At 40.3% G+C, this 14561-nt stretch overlaps 1 protein-coding gene across 2 annotated transcripts in view; it reads left to right on the plus strand.

The window, feature by feature from the left end:
- The window catches only part of ELAVL2 (ELAV like RNA binding protein 2), a 65889-nt gene that overhangs the window by 26591 nt on the left and 24737 nt on the right, over positions 1 to 14561 (plus strand). The window lies entirely within an intron of this gene.

Below are 14561 nucleotides of genomic sequence, written 5' to 3' on the forward strand. Positions count from 1 at the left end.
GTCATTGAAACATATAAAACTCATTCTTAGCTCATGGATCATAAAAAACAGCTGGCAGTCTGGATGTGGTCCTTGGGCTATAGTTTGACTCTTCTCTGACTTTGAGGAGACTGACTAGATGAGCTTACATGCCACACAGGTTATTTTTCCTGTTACATTTTCCTTTTCAAGACAAATGGTAAATAATTTGTGGGTATTTTCTCACTTTTGTGAATTTTCAAAATGCCAGTGTAGATTGTATTTGGATAAGAATTTAATCCAGTTTGCAGTATAGATTTCTTTTCCTTTAGAGAATAAAAGGGATGTAGCTTCTGGCAAACACTTAGCACACGTGCCATTAATTTCCCCTCTCCTGCCCAGTGCAGACATTGCCAATCAATCATGGCAGTCTTTCTCACTGAGCCTAGATGTGACTCCCAAATATTTTTCAAAATAGTGTTCCAGACAACCTCTATCAATTGACTCAAGTTGGAACCTATTTTCCACTCTTGATTTAAGAAGTCTGCTCAGACTATAGCCTCAAGTGGTGAGGGTAAGTTAGTCAAGGCTGATTGTGGCATCCATCTTGCTTAGATACTTGTCTAGAAGATTTCTGCTCATTTTTTCAGAAATCTGGAAATGCAGTGTCATCTTTGTGCTTAAAAGTTGCTTCTCTCAGAATTGTCAGCTAAGGTAATTTATTAGCCCTGGGTAGTTTTGACATCTCATTCTTTATATTTATTGGCCTGTAGGAAGAATGACTCCCAGCTCTGTCTTATCTAAAGGGAACTGTATGGGGTAGCTCCCAAATATACCTGGATGTAAGATGTCCAAGAATTCTGCATGTTTTTTTTTTTTTTTAATTATTTTGAGAGAGTGAGAACATGGGGGAAAGGCAGAGAAGGAGGGGGAGAGAGAGAGAATCCCAAGCAGGTTCTTCACTCTCAGTGCAGAGCCTAACTTGAACCCATGAACCATGAGAGCATTGACCTGAGCTGAAATCTAGAGGTGGCTCCTTAACTGACTGAACCACCCAGGTGTGCCACATTATTACTATTAGGTAATAATCAAATGCTGTTAACATAAAAAGACATCTTATATCCAGTTACTTTCAGATTGTTTTGTGTGTTTTGTGTTGCGTGGATTTTTGAAGGCCTCCCCATGTTAAAGTGATTTCTAGAATTGTTGCTAATTTATCTTAGTGTTGAGGTCCTGCATTGTGGGTTTGAAGATATTGGAATACATGGTTGGGATGGCTCATTCCTGAACATAACCTTTTCCCCATTCCAGAAATAACCATCCTTATTTCATTTTAGTGAGTCAGTCCTTCAGCTGTAGGTTCTTCTGCAATAACGTCCACAGGAAGGCAGAGATGGAGGGGGAAGAGTTGCCAGAGAATGAGTTTCCATGCTTGCAAGGAGACCATTGATGACAGCTGCTTCCTTACTGCCCATTGCCCGGCTTCCTCTTCAGGGCCTAGCGGCCCAGGCAGACTATGTGGAAGAAAGGACAGTAATGCCTTGTGGCTTTTAAACTGTGACATCTGCTACTTTTCTTCTGATTTTCTGAAATAGGGGGTAGGAGTGGTGGGGAAGCAGCAGGCTCCTTTTTTCCCCACCCCCATTTGGTTCCTGTAAAATATCAGATAACAGCTGGTATCCTCAATTTGGCCCAGATTTCTCTGAGAGGCAAAGCAGACCATTTTCCAAAACTACAGAGCACCATTTTTGTCTATTTGTTCTTTGTGTGTTTTTTGTCTTATTTTCAATTAGACATGTTTTGCGTTCTTACACAACATCTTGAGCCAGTTTTTTACCCCCCTCTTCCCCCCCGTTTGCTGCTTTAAGTACCTTTTGGAAGCTGCTTGTAAACCTTTCCATTCCGTGAGATACCATTCCATACATTGGCCTTTTTATCTTTCTTCCAGTCTGTCCTGGTGGTGGCTATTGGAGTAAACTTAAAAAACAGTGCTTTCCTCATGTTACTTCTCAAATTTCTCCTGTATCTCACTGATCTTTTACCCTGTCATTTGATTTCACTTTGGAGTTGACCATTGGTATGACTGCTTTCTACAGTAGTCAGATTGGCTCTTCTCTGGCACGTGATCATCGTCTCAGGCTCTGCACGTGTGCTCCTGTAGGTCTTGCTTCCTGGCATATGGTTTCCCCCCTGCTTTTAGTTAAATAGCAGCCTATTGGAGCCCATCCGAAGTTCTTCCTTCAGCCACTTCCTACTTGGGCTTCCCCCAATAAAAACAGTTGAGACTTTAGTGCTCACAGAGTTTAGCTAAGACGAGTCTTTTAAAGACAAAACTCTTATATTTAATGTGGCAAAACTCTTTCTCTTTAGAAAGCTGCAGTAGACTAATTAATACATACATCATATACAAGCATTCAAATGTTCGTGTGCTCCTCAAGTTAAGTCTTCAAAGACACCTAGTATTTAGTATGCATTGGTAGAATTCCTAGCAATTGGAATATTGAAACTGTGAATCAAGTGCCATGAAAGGTGGTTTATTTAGCAGTTTCTCCTGGGACTCCCTAATAGCCTTAGCCCAGTAGGGTTTTGTGTAATAGATGGATGGTGTGTTGAATAAATGACAAATACTCAGTATTTTTGCAATGAGTGAAGCAAAGTTGCCTCAGAATCACAAGGGAAAGTGTGTTGGAAATACACATTCTGGGGCCCACTTCGAACTACAGGAGCAGTGTCCAGAGGTGAGATATAGTATTCTGCTTTTTAATATGTTTTCCAGTTAATTTGTGACAGCAAGTTTAAGGCCTAGCACTTGGGAGCCACCAAAATGTACCTTTTCTGAATAGGTGGGTTCTCTAAATATGGGTATTTTTGCATGCTAACTTCAGTGTGTTTTCATCTTTTATCTTGATATCCTCTTGTGGATAATTCTCCTGAGCATGCTGAATGATAGTTGAACATTCAGAGTAAAAAGTGGTTCATAGCATCTTCACTCCTTAACACGTGTGGTTTAGAAATTAGAAAACTGGGGTGCCTGGGTCGCTCAGTTGTAAGCATCCGACTTTGGCTCAGGACATGATCTCCCAGTTCGTGATTTCGAGCCCCACATTGGGCTCTGTGCTAACAGCTCAGAGCCTGGGGCCTGCTTCAGGTTCTGTGTCTCCCTCTCTCCCTCACCCTCCCCTGCTCACACTGTCTCTCTCTCTCTCTCTCTCTCAGAAATAAATACACATTTTTAAAAAATTTAAAAAAAAAGAAATTAGAAAAACTCAATATGTTCACCTTATGTTAGAAACATGTTTATTAAAAAGAGCAGCATTTGTAGGTTAAAGTTTCAGAGTGGTTATTCTCTTCTCCTGAGGGTCACTGTTTTCCCTGGTTGGATCGATGCTTCGATGCCTTACCTTACTGGTGATGTCACACCATCTCTGAGCTGCATGGAGGCAGTTATGATAAAGCCTGCCCATGTTGTCCCTGATACTGAGATGGTAAATAAAGTGTGAAGAAGACAAGATGTTTTTAACTTCCAGCCTTAGGGAAGAGAGTGAAAAGGTAGTATATGCACAGTTCAGCCATGGGGGGTGAGAATCTCATGACAGTGTCAAAAATTGTATGCTGGACAGGGCGAGCAGCTCATCAAGATCCCTCTGGTCCCGGTCCCCATGGACACCTTTTGTTCTGTGGCCCATTTGGGATCTCAGTGGTTGTGACTACTGTGTTCAGTCTTCACATTCTCTGCTCACTTTGGTTTTAGGGAGTCTCAAGTATTGATAAAATCTAAATTGGTATATGAAACACTTACGGGTTCAAGCCAGTACTCCGCCCCCCCCCCCCCGGGAAAATGTATTTTTTGCCCAGGATAATGGTATCAGACTTAAATTCATATTAGCAGAGTAAAATCATGAATTTCCAAAAGATCTTACATGGTTTCCTCCCCCCCTCCATCACATGCTATGAACAGGTGATGGAGGTCCTTCCCCTCAGGGTCACTCTTCCCCTCCTACAAGGCATGTAGGAAGCTTTGTTAGTTTTGCACTTTATCTGAAAGTGGGAATGGTTACCTCAAGGAATAGAAGCTTTTTGTTATTGTTGATAGATACACCTACAAATCCATGCCTTCTCTGCCCCGCGGAAGAAAAAAAAATCCCTGTTTGAAATACTACCCGTATGAAAAAACTATCTAAATTTGGTTTTGATTAATCATTCAGACATAGGCCAGCCTAAATTTCACCTTTGCTTAAAAGTTACTAATTGATATCATTAATGCAAAATTTCTCATATTAAAATAACCAAACCACCATTTAAGTGCAGATGGAAAACCTTGTAATAATTGAAGTAACTAATTACAAGTAGTATTTGTTTCTTAAAGTGTTCAGTTTCTTAGAGAACGATTAAGTTAATAAACCTTTATTCTAAGCCATTGTGTTGCTTTAAATTATTTGTTACATTTATACCTTTTCCCAACTAGTCTAACCTTTTTCCAGTACATGTCATGGTCAGACTTTGTTTAGTGTGAACTATATCCTTAACATAGGAGGAATACAGAACTACACTTTTGAGAGTTTACTCTCCCTGGACATTGATAACCTGATTTAACTGGCCATGTGATCTTGGAAAGTAATCATTTAAGTTTCCATTTTATCTGTAAAATTAATTGTTGAGAATGTTTATTATCTGCCTTTTTTTAACTTTCCATAGTCTACCAAATTACATATTACAAAAAGGTGTAGCTCCTTAATAGATTTTTTTTTATAAGGTTTTTTTTTTTATTTATTTCTAGGAGAGAGAGAGAGACAGCACGAGCAGGGGAGGGTCAGAGAGAGAGGGAGTCACAGACTGAAACAGGCTCCAGGCTCTGAGCTGGCAGTCAGCACAGAGCCCAACGCGGGGCTCGAACCCACGAACCGCGAGATCGTGACCTAAGCGAAAGTCGGACGCTCAACCGACTAAGCCACCCAGGCGCCCCAACTCCTTAATAGATTTTTAATGACCTCATGGTTATTGTGGAATGATGTAGTGGTGAAATGCAGCACCTTATCCTGAAGAGACAACATGTTAACGGTTTCTCTTTGTGGTTGCTGATAGCAGCCACAGTAAAATTTGTGCTGGGAATCCTCCAGCTCAACCAACCCTCTTTTTGGTACAGAATTATTGGGGAGGGGATTGTTTCTTATCATTGTAAACTGTTCCTTTTAAAGTTTAATTTTGACCATTAGGAAATGCTACATAACAGCTCTGGGCTTTAGAGAAAGAAAGGCAGGAGTGGAAATGTAAGTGAAGTTAGGCTTGCCACCTGGTTGGTGCTCTGCTAAAATATACAGCATCATTTTGAGGTGTTTGAGACAAGCGGGTTTCAAAATAGCAATAATGCTGAGAGTTCATGCTTTTGTAGGGAAGTTTGAAAGCAGACGCTAGGGGAACCACTTAGAAATAGCTAGAGCAGTAAGCAGAGGGAGTAATACATAAAGGAGCAGAGAGCATTTGGGGATTATTAAAGGCAGGTGTGCCATGCCACGCCACGGTTTTATATTGTGGGTGAGGGAGAGCCACCAAAGTGTTTCGAGCAGAGCAGCAATGGATTGGACTTAAATATTTGTTAGGAAGGGAAGGTCTGTTTAGTACAAACTCCACATCTCTCTGAGCATATCGGGCTATGCTAGTATTCTTTTGGCTGATGTAGTTGATTTTGTTTTCTGTGTCAGTACAAAGTGTAGATGTTTGTAGGAGAAGGGTGAGCTTCACAAACTTGTAAAAGCATCTCCTGTAAGGTATCCCTCCCTTCTTCCTTCCTCCCTCCCTCCCTCCCTCCCTCCCTCCCTCCCTTCCTTCCTTTCGTTTTTAATGTTGGTTTATTTTTTGAGAGACCCGAACACCAGGTGGGGAGGGGCAGGCTCCAGGCTCTGAACTGTCAGCACAGGGCCTGATGTAGGGCTCAAACTCCCAGGCTGCAAGATCATAACCTGAGCTGAAGTCAGAAACTTAACAGACTGAACCTCCCAGGTGCCCCCAAGGTATCCCTTATTTCAACATTGCTGCATATAGATCATCATTTACCTTTTACTTTGACTAGATTTGGGAAATTTGACAGTAATAGTTTGAAGGACAAGTCTCAATTTAACTGACAACTTTGGAGATGTTAACCTAAATTGTTATTTGGCTGGTCAGACTTCTGTTTGTGGAGGGACAAAAAAAAATAAAGGAAAAAGTACATACCAGGAGTGGAAGCAAAAATGGAAGCTGAGGAAATGATTTCCTGGCCTTTTTAAAAATTAGGACTGAGTGTGTTACAACTTTATTTTTAACCCATGGTCTGGAAATTTCTAGAGCCATGTGCCAAGTTTTAATAGTATATTGGTATATCTGATCATCAGAAACTCTTCAATACATTTAAATAAAATTCTTGTATCTGTAAGTCGAGTTTACACAGCCTTTATTTAAATGAGTAAGGTTTTTTTAATACGGTGTTATTTGTATAATGCCTGTCATGTGTTTGCAGAATACTCCATGATGAGCTGTGATTTTTTTTTTTTTTTTTCCTTAACACAAAAAGGCACCAGAGGCTAGTACTTACCTTGGGTAGCCTTGAGAGTGTGGGTAGGTGGCCTTGGATAGTCCAGAACCTCATTACCCCAACTCGGGCCTATTTGTGTTACTCCCGCTCCTTCCAACCCCCCTTCAAAGTGGGAATGAGACAGTTGGAAATCCCCAGAAGGCAGTAACTTGGCATTATCTGAACTGCTTTTCTGTAGATACTGTAGATACTTTTTGACAGTTGTTGGAGCAAAGGCTGAGCCTGCACAGAGGGGGATGTGTGAGGAGGAGGGTTCCTGGTAGCACTGTCTCAGCTTACTTCCTGCCCTTACCTGCTTGTGCACTACAGAGAGGGGATGATGGGGGCAGCTCATCAGTTGACTGAACCCATCTTTCTTAGGAGGGAGTTTATAGATCATTTTGTTATTCAAGCTTCTACCTTTTCTGCCTGTTTCATGAATGTGCATCAGCAAAGGCATTTCTGGAAGGCAGTGTTAACACTTGTCTGCTTATCTTTTCTGCTGCTCTTTAAGGGTAGGGTAGGGCTTGTTGCCTTTTATTTGTGACTTCTGTCTCTTCCACCAAGCTAGCTCCAGAGGTTAAGACAGGTATGCTAACTTCTGAAAAAGGGTCCCTCAGTTCCTTGCTCTATCTACTTTTCGTAGTAGTTGCATAGGACTTTTATTCTTTTACTTGTCTGGACTTCGGCAAAAGCAACATTCCTGTAGGCAAAATACTCCCTCTGAAGAACGAGATGCAGCTCAAATTAAGGGACTTGTTCTTGGGGCGCCTGGGTGGCTTAGTCAGTTAAGCGTCGACTTTCGCTTAGGTCATGATCTCGCGGTTCGTGGGTTCGAGCCCCGCGTCGGGCTCTGTGCTGACTGCCAGCTCAGAGCCTGGAGCCTGTTTCAGAGTCTGTGTCTCCCTCTCTCTCTGACCCTCCCCTGCTCACGCGCTCTCTCTCTCTCTCTCTCTCTCTCTCTCTCTCTCTCTCCTAGAAAAAATAAATATTTAAAAAAAAAAAAAAAAAGGACTTGTTCAAACACACTGTAGCTAACAGTGCCACAAGCTAACATGTTGGCTGATGCTGGTGGCTTTTCTTGTTTTCTTTTCATCTCACATTGTTGACCTGTAGACATTTTACTTAGAACCAGGTTATAGATACCACTACAGATGGAATATTCTCTTGGGAACCTTACTTTGGGTCCTTTACTGTCTTGAGACTTTGTGGCTCAGATCTCTGTTGTGAGAAAGTGGAGCTGTTCCTAGTGGTGGGAAAACTATAGTCTGTCAGGCAAAGTTCTGGAGATAGCCAGACGCTCAGTTTGAGGTAAAACTAGTATGTGGAGGTCCTGTCTACAAGATGGGCGAGTTCACATAGGTTTAAGAATTTGGATGGTAACTGGGCAGTAAAAGAATTATTACAGTAACTCTCTGGATCTCTATTCTGTAGGAGATAACCCATTCAAGAATCCTTTTCTGGGAAGTTCTTGTGAGTCTTTGGTACTAGTTTAAAAGTTACAGAAAGTGCATTTGTCGTTCTTTTAAGTTTGTGTGGACTCTTTACAAAAGCACATGTAGTCCATTTTCTTTTACTCCCATCTCTGCCCTATTTTCCTGTTGTTGATTTTAGCATCAGTTTTAAGCTCCAGGTATGACATCAGACTTGTGGGGGTTTTACCTTGGGAAGTTTCTTGACGTTCTACTTGGGATTAAGCAAGAGAGAGCTGTAGTTTGAAAACCCTGTAAGTGGTCTGCTAGTTGTGTGCCCCCACCTTGAATGAGAAGAACCCCTTGAATGCTGCATCAAGACTTAAGAGTTACAAGTCCTGGATTTATGTCCTGCTCTTGCTCTCCTGGTTTAGCTTTCTCATTTGAAAATGGCAGCGATGATGCTCGACTACACAATTATTGTCAGACATTTCCACTTAACATCTAGAGGTAGAAAGTACTTATGCTGGCCTGTTACTTTCAGAAAAAGAAGATTAAGAATATTGAGGGTCCCCCCCCCCAGTCTTTTCTATATTAAAGTGATAGTTTAGAAATCTAGTTGGGGAGGAATGAAAAAAACTACTTGTACTCCAAAGTAAGTAGTCCCACTGTTTTAGCTTGTTAGTTTGATTTTGTTGGATATTTAAAACTATTATAGTTACCTTGTGTTATAGTGGGGAAAAAAATTGATAAGTCATGCTAATGTGCTCTGTTTTCTGGTCATTAGTATAAGGTTACCTCCTCCCACAGGAATTAGGAAGCGTAATCCTTCCTGCCTAGGTTTTGAGGTTGCTAATGAGTCTCGAAGTGACCCTCCCTGACCCTCAGGTGAGCAGCAGGGAAGGCAGCACCTGCATGGTCCTGGAAACTGATCATTCAGGAAAAGCTTTCATTTCTACAAATTTTGTTAAATGACTGTTTAGAAATGGGACGTTTCTTGCTTGCTTCATACAAACGACCCTGTTCATATTCTTAGAAAGATTCTGATGTCCTTGAGAGTGGCTCTGACTTCATAGAAGTAAGCACAGCAGTCTCTTGTATAGACCCACCAGGCTAATGAGCTCCCTAACCCAGCTGAGCCCCAGCCAGCCAGGCTTCTATTTGGAAATACCTTTGAATGAGTTTTCAGGGCTTTGCTTTACTTTTACATTTTTGTATTTATTGGTGATTTCTATTCATATATACTTTATTTTCAAGCTACCTGTGAATTTCTTACTCATTTGGAAACCTACATTGGCAGGTGACCAGTAGAAGAGCTTGACATCTAATTTTTATAAGCTTTCTAGGAATCCCGAATATGCCCCCAGAGTTTGAGGATTACCTGTTTAAAGTCCATCTAGGGGCACCTGGGTGGCTCAGTTGGTTAAGCAGCCAAGTTGGGCTCAGGTCATGATCTCGCGGTTTGTGAGTTCGAGCCCCACGTCGGGCTGTGGGCTGAAAATTAAAAAAAAAAAGTCTGTCTACATAAGGGACTGCGAAAGCATTAAAATGTTCATCAGCATCATTAAGGTGGGGTGGTTGATAAAATGCTTATTTCTGGACCCCAAAACTTATTGAATCTGATTATCTGCAGAGTGAGAACAAAAAATGTATTTTAACCAGCTACTACTGGTGGTTCTTAATAGGTGGTGGTCTGACCTAAAAACCTTTGTTTGGTAGACCTTAATGATTTGTACTTGGTTGGATAGACGTGTGGTGCTTGTTTCAAAATGAGCCTACATGTTGGGGTGCCTGGGTTGCTTAGTCGGTTAAGCGTCCGACTTTCGCTTAGGTCATGATCTCGCGGTTGGTGGGTTCGAGCCCCGCGTCGGGCTCTGTGCTGACTGCCAGCTCAGAGCCTGGAGCCTGTTTCGGATTCTGTGACTCCCTCTCTCTGTGACCATCCCCTGCTCACGCTGTCTCTCTCCTAGAAATAAATAAAAAACATTAAAAAAAAAAATGAGCCTACATGTTAATGAAAATTTCATTTGTAGGTTCTGTCCTAAATTATCTGGAATGCTTGTGGTTAACAGATGTACTTTTAATGAATATAATGATGGACTTAGGGAAATAATTCATTCTGTCTCTCTCTCTCTCTCTCTCTCTCTCACACACACACACACACACACACACACTCTCTCTCTCTCTCTCTACTCATTTTCAGAGCATTTCAGTGTCATTAAATACTTTTAGCATTACAAGTACATAAATGTTGTTTAATATTTGATTCTGAGAGTAGGGAATTTGCAGTATCATTCTTCTGGGGCCCATTCATTTAAAATGGGTGTTTCATATTAGTATAGAGATTGGGAGTTCAATTACATGGTTCAGGATGGTTGTGAATCCTTAGAATATGGAAGTTGCTTTTAGAATGCAATAAAAATTTATCTCCTATTTATAAACTCCCAACCACATCCCTCTCCTACCTCTCCCCAGTCTCTGGATGTTTGAACTTTTCTAGCCTGGGTTTGAATAAATGGGAATTTGCTTTACTATCACAAGAACTCGCCCACATAGCATGTTATAAATATTTAAAGGAAAAAAACCCTATTTACTGTATTCCACCTTAATTTAGAAACCTTTTGACTTATAAACTGAATTTTGTCTCAAAGCTATGTGAAAGCGGTGCATACTGTCACCAAAAGGCTTAGAATGTCTCTGTTCTCAGATTTGCAAAAATGGGTTAATAAGTAATTGTCATCAACTTAACAGCATTTTCCATAGTGTTCTCCTTCATTAGCCAGTGTCTTTGGGGAATTGTGAAATATGCGTTGCCTGCAAACCACTCTGGTGCACAAAGTCAAATGAACTGTGAAGGTGAGGGCTAAGAACACCCCTCTGACCTTTGTACTTTGTTCTTTGAGTATTAAAGAACATTGATCTACCAAGTGGCAAAGGGGGTACTATTTGGCGGTTTAATTACAGCCAGTGAATGTTATTGATGCTATCAATCAGCAAGACCCAGGGAAAGGGCACCATGCCAGACCGTTTGGTGCTCCCGCCAGTGTAATTAAATACCGTAGGACTGGATTCTCAAGGTAACGTGAGGTGCCTCTGCACATCTGAAGCAGGAGAACCCTTTGTCTTGCAACAGAGGTAAAGGTGGTTCTCCCCTCCTCCTTCTCCTCTTTAAATTTCTAGAGGAGTCTGTGAATGGCAGTGATATGGTTTGTTCATTGTGTACAGTAAAGGTTGTTGGTGTATTCTTTAAAAATCCTCTTTCTTGTAAAGCCCTCACAACTGGCATACAAAAAGGCTTTAGGAATATAGTAATTACTTTTTGTTAAAGCTGTTTGGGGGGATATACAGCTCAGGAATCTAATAGATATTTGGAGAATGAGGAATTGTCTTTGAATGAGACTATTAGTCCTGTAAATCAGTTCATTTAAAAAAAACTTTCCCTGTGATTATTCTCTAATGTCTAATCATGTTGAGAGAAAAATATCTAGGTGGGTTTAAAGTTATAAAGCATTCAGTAATATTTCAGGGGTTATTCCTTTTAAATCATCTATTGAATAAGTTTTTTATAGTTGTATAACTTACGTCAGGTCCACAAAAAATACATAGGTAAGACTTTCTTTGGCTCTGGGGAGGGTTTATGGTAACATTCCTAGTATCCCTTTTTCCTTTTCTTATATGTTATACATGTGTCTCACACACAATTTCCTTCTAGTCTATTTGAGAGAGAGAGAGGGGGCAATCCAAAATGTTTGTTACTGCCTTTTTTGTTTTTGAATGGGTGTATTGTTTATACTCATTAAGACTTACTAAAGACAAGCTCTCCTTGAAGGAAAGTGAGGTTGTTTCCTAACTTTTTGTGTACACACACACACACACACACACACACACACGATTCATGACAATTGGGTTAAATCAGGCCTGAAAACATTAAATATTGGCTGTTGTGTTTTGGTTATAATATAGGTATGGGTTGCAGACTGTTTTTACATTTACAACAGGCGTTTGAAGGAAGACCATTAGAAATTTTCCCTTGGATGTTTGAGGAGTAATTTTTAAAGTACATTAAAGTTTTAGTAAAAGTGATTACTTCCATCTTTTAAGAGGCCTGTCCCATTAGGGCCTTTTACATTATATGACATCCTAGCGAGTCCAGTGTTTAGTTTCCAAGTTTGTATGGAAGAGCATATGCTTTAAAAGTTATTGGGGTGCCTGGTGGCTCAGGGCTCAGTTACTTAGGTGTGGGCTCAGGTCATGATCTCATGGTTTGCAAGATTGACACCCCCCTCCCCCCCCCCCACTGCGTTGGGCTCTGCTCTGACAGCATGGAGCCTGCTTGGGATTCCCCCCTCTGCCCCCCCCCCCCCCCCCCCCCCCCCCCCCCGCTGCTTTTGCTCTTTCTCTCTCAAAATAAATAACCATGAAAAAAACTAACTAAATGTTATTAATGCGCATCATAATGTGTTTTTTCCTCTTCTTCCCCCCTACAAGGGCAAAGCTATTTAAATTTAATATTAAAAATGTTTTATTGCAGATTGTTTTTTAAGGACTATACAATCATGGTTTTATAATCTTAGGTAAGGAATATCTGTAAGTACTTAATTCTGTAAGCAGTTTGAATGTCTAGCACATACAGGTCCACTTTGTTAAATGGAGGTGTGCTAAAACATGACAAGATATAGTCTTGTCCTTGATGTCATTGTGTAGTAGCGAGAGACAGCACTGACTTTATATGACCATTTTTTTGATGTATGATAAGTGAATGCAGAGTGCAGTAGAAATGGATATGTCCCTGGCTGTCAAGAGGCCTCTGCAGTGGTTTCAGAGGTGATAGAGTTTTACAAAATAGGGTTTATCACACAGAGAAAGAAGACACGTATTACATGTGAAGGAATGTCTCATCCAAAGGCACAGAGGCCTTAATGTGACATGTACTTTTTTGGAAGAAACTTACATCTGGAAACTATGAAGTGTATTTATTCAGTCAAGTATTAACCTTCTATGAAAGTGATCAGTGATTAAACCTAGCCCTATAGTTTACATTTATTCTTTTTTAGGGAAGACCTAATTCATAAAAAGAATTATGGGGATTAATTTTGGGTAGATTAATTCATTTGTTCACAGACACGTATCTGCCTTGTTCTGCAAAGATCCATGGAAGCCTATGAGACTCACTTAACATATTTAAAAATGATACCAAGATGAAATTTCTCTGTGGAGTATTTAGTGTACACACAGAAATAGGATCATTATATTTTCATTACTGTATACATAACTAGGTCAAAGAAGACTTAGATATCCAAACCAACCTTGTGGTGAAGCAGTTTTTCTTCTAGTTTACAGAACAAAAGGAAACTTACTGTAAATGGTATTTAAAATAGCTTTTTAAATTGCCACACTGATTTTGACTCTTCTGTTCATGTAGCTTATGGGGAAATTATCTCCATGTTGTATATGTATTTGACCTACACATGTACATTTTTGTAGACTGTCACTCCCCTGGTTATAAAAAGCCTCACTATAACATTTAAGGGCTCCAGAATCTGCCCCAGCTTCCTATTACAGCGTTGTCTTTGTTCTACAGAGATTTTATCCTAGCTCAGCGGGCTCCTCATCCTTGAATGTGCGTGTCAAATTCTTATCTCCTGCCTTGGTTCATTCTCTGCCTATACTGCCCTATACCACTGTCCTTACTTACCAACTTTTAATTTGGCAATAAAAACGTTTATTTTTCGGGGTGCTTGGGTGGCTCGGTCGGTTAAGGGTCTGACTTTGGCTCAGGTCATTATCTCCCAGGTTATGAGTTCCAGCCTCGTGTTCTGCTCCGTGCTGTGCTGCCAGCACAGAGCCTAGTGCCTGCTTCAGATTCTGGTCTCCCTTTCTCTGCCCCTCCCACACTCATGCTCTGGCTTTCTCTGAAAAATAAACATTAAAAAATTTTTAAAAAGCATCTATTTTTCACTGCCCATTATCTTTTCTCACCTTTGGTGGTGTACTCTCAGAGGGCAAGGATCTTTGTTCACAAAATTTATAAGCTTTTATTTAAAATTTCTGAATAAAGAGTTTCTTTATATTGCTTATATAAGAGATAGTGGAGATGTGCTCAGTATGCTCAGAGACAGAAAATTGTGTATGGTTTTGTTTTCTGTCTCAAATTTTAGATGTATGTGAAAACCCTAGGATATGTAACCCACCAAAATTGGCTTGTTGAGAACCTTCTTTTTCTACATATTATCAACCAGTGGTAGTTGGCTTTTATTGTTAAACAGCTCCAGTTTACTTCTACCATGTACTGTGGTGACCTTCTTTAGGTTTAACTTTTTCTAACTCAGCATTTTGATCTGGCAGTGCTTTAGATCTAGATGGTCAGATATTATCTGAATTGCATTTTAAGTTTATTTTTGTAGGTAAAAGTGTTAACAGGAACTTGATATTGTAGTTTTTGTTGGAGATTGCATCTGATCAAATTTCAGAAACTTGAAAGAACCCTTAAGAAGCTACTACTGAAAAAATCTTTTCTAAGAACTGAATGAGTACATCTATTTTTCTGTAAGCCAGTTTAACTTCTGTTGTTTCCAGTGAAGCACAAAAAAGCCAGATTGTTTGGACAAGCATCACACCTTCTAATCAGCTTGCCTGAAAGATAC

The sequence above is a fragment of the Hyaena hyaena genome, unplaced genomic scaffold (assembly GCF_003009895.1).
Source record: "Hyaena hyaena isolate Hyena2069 unplaced genomic scaffold, ASM300989v1 scaffold_850, whole genome shotgun sequence".
Taxonomy (NCBI): Eukaryota; Metazoa; Chordata; class Mammalia; order Carnivora; family Hyaenidae; genus Hyaena; species Hyaena hyaena.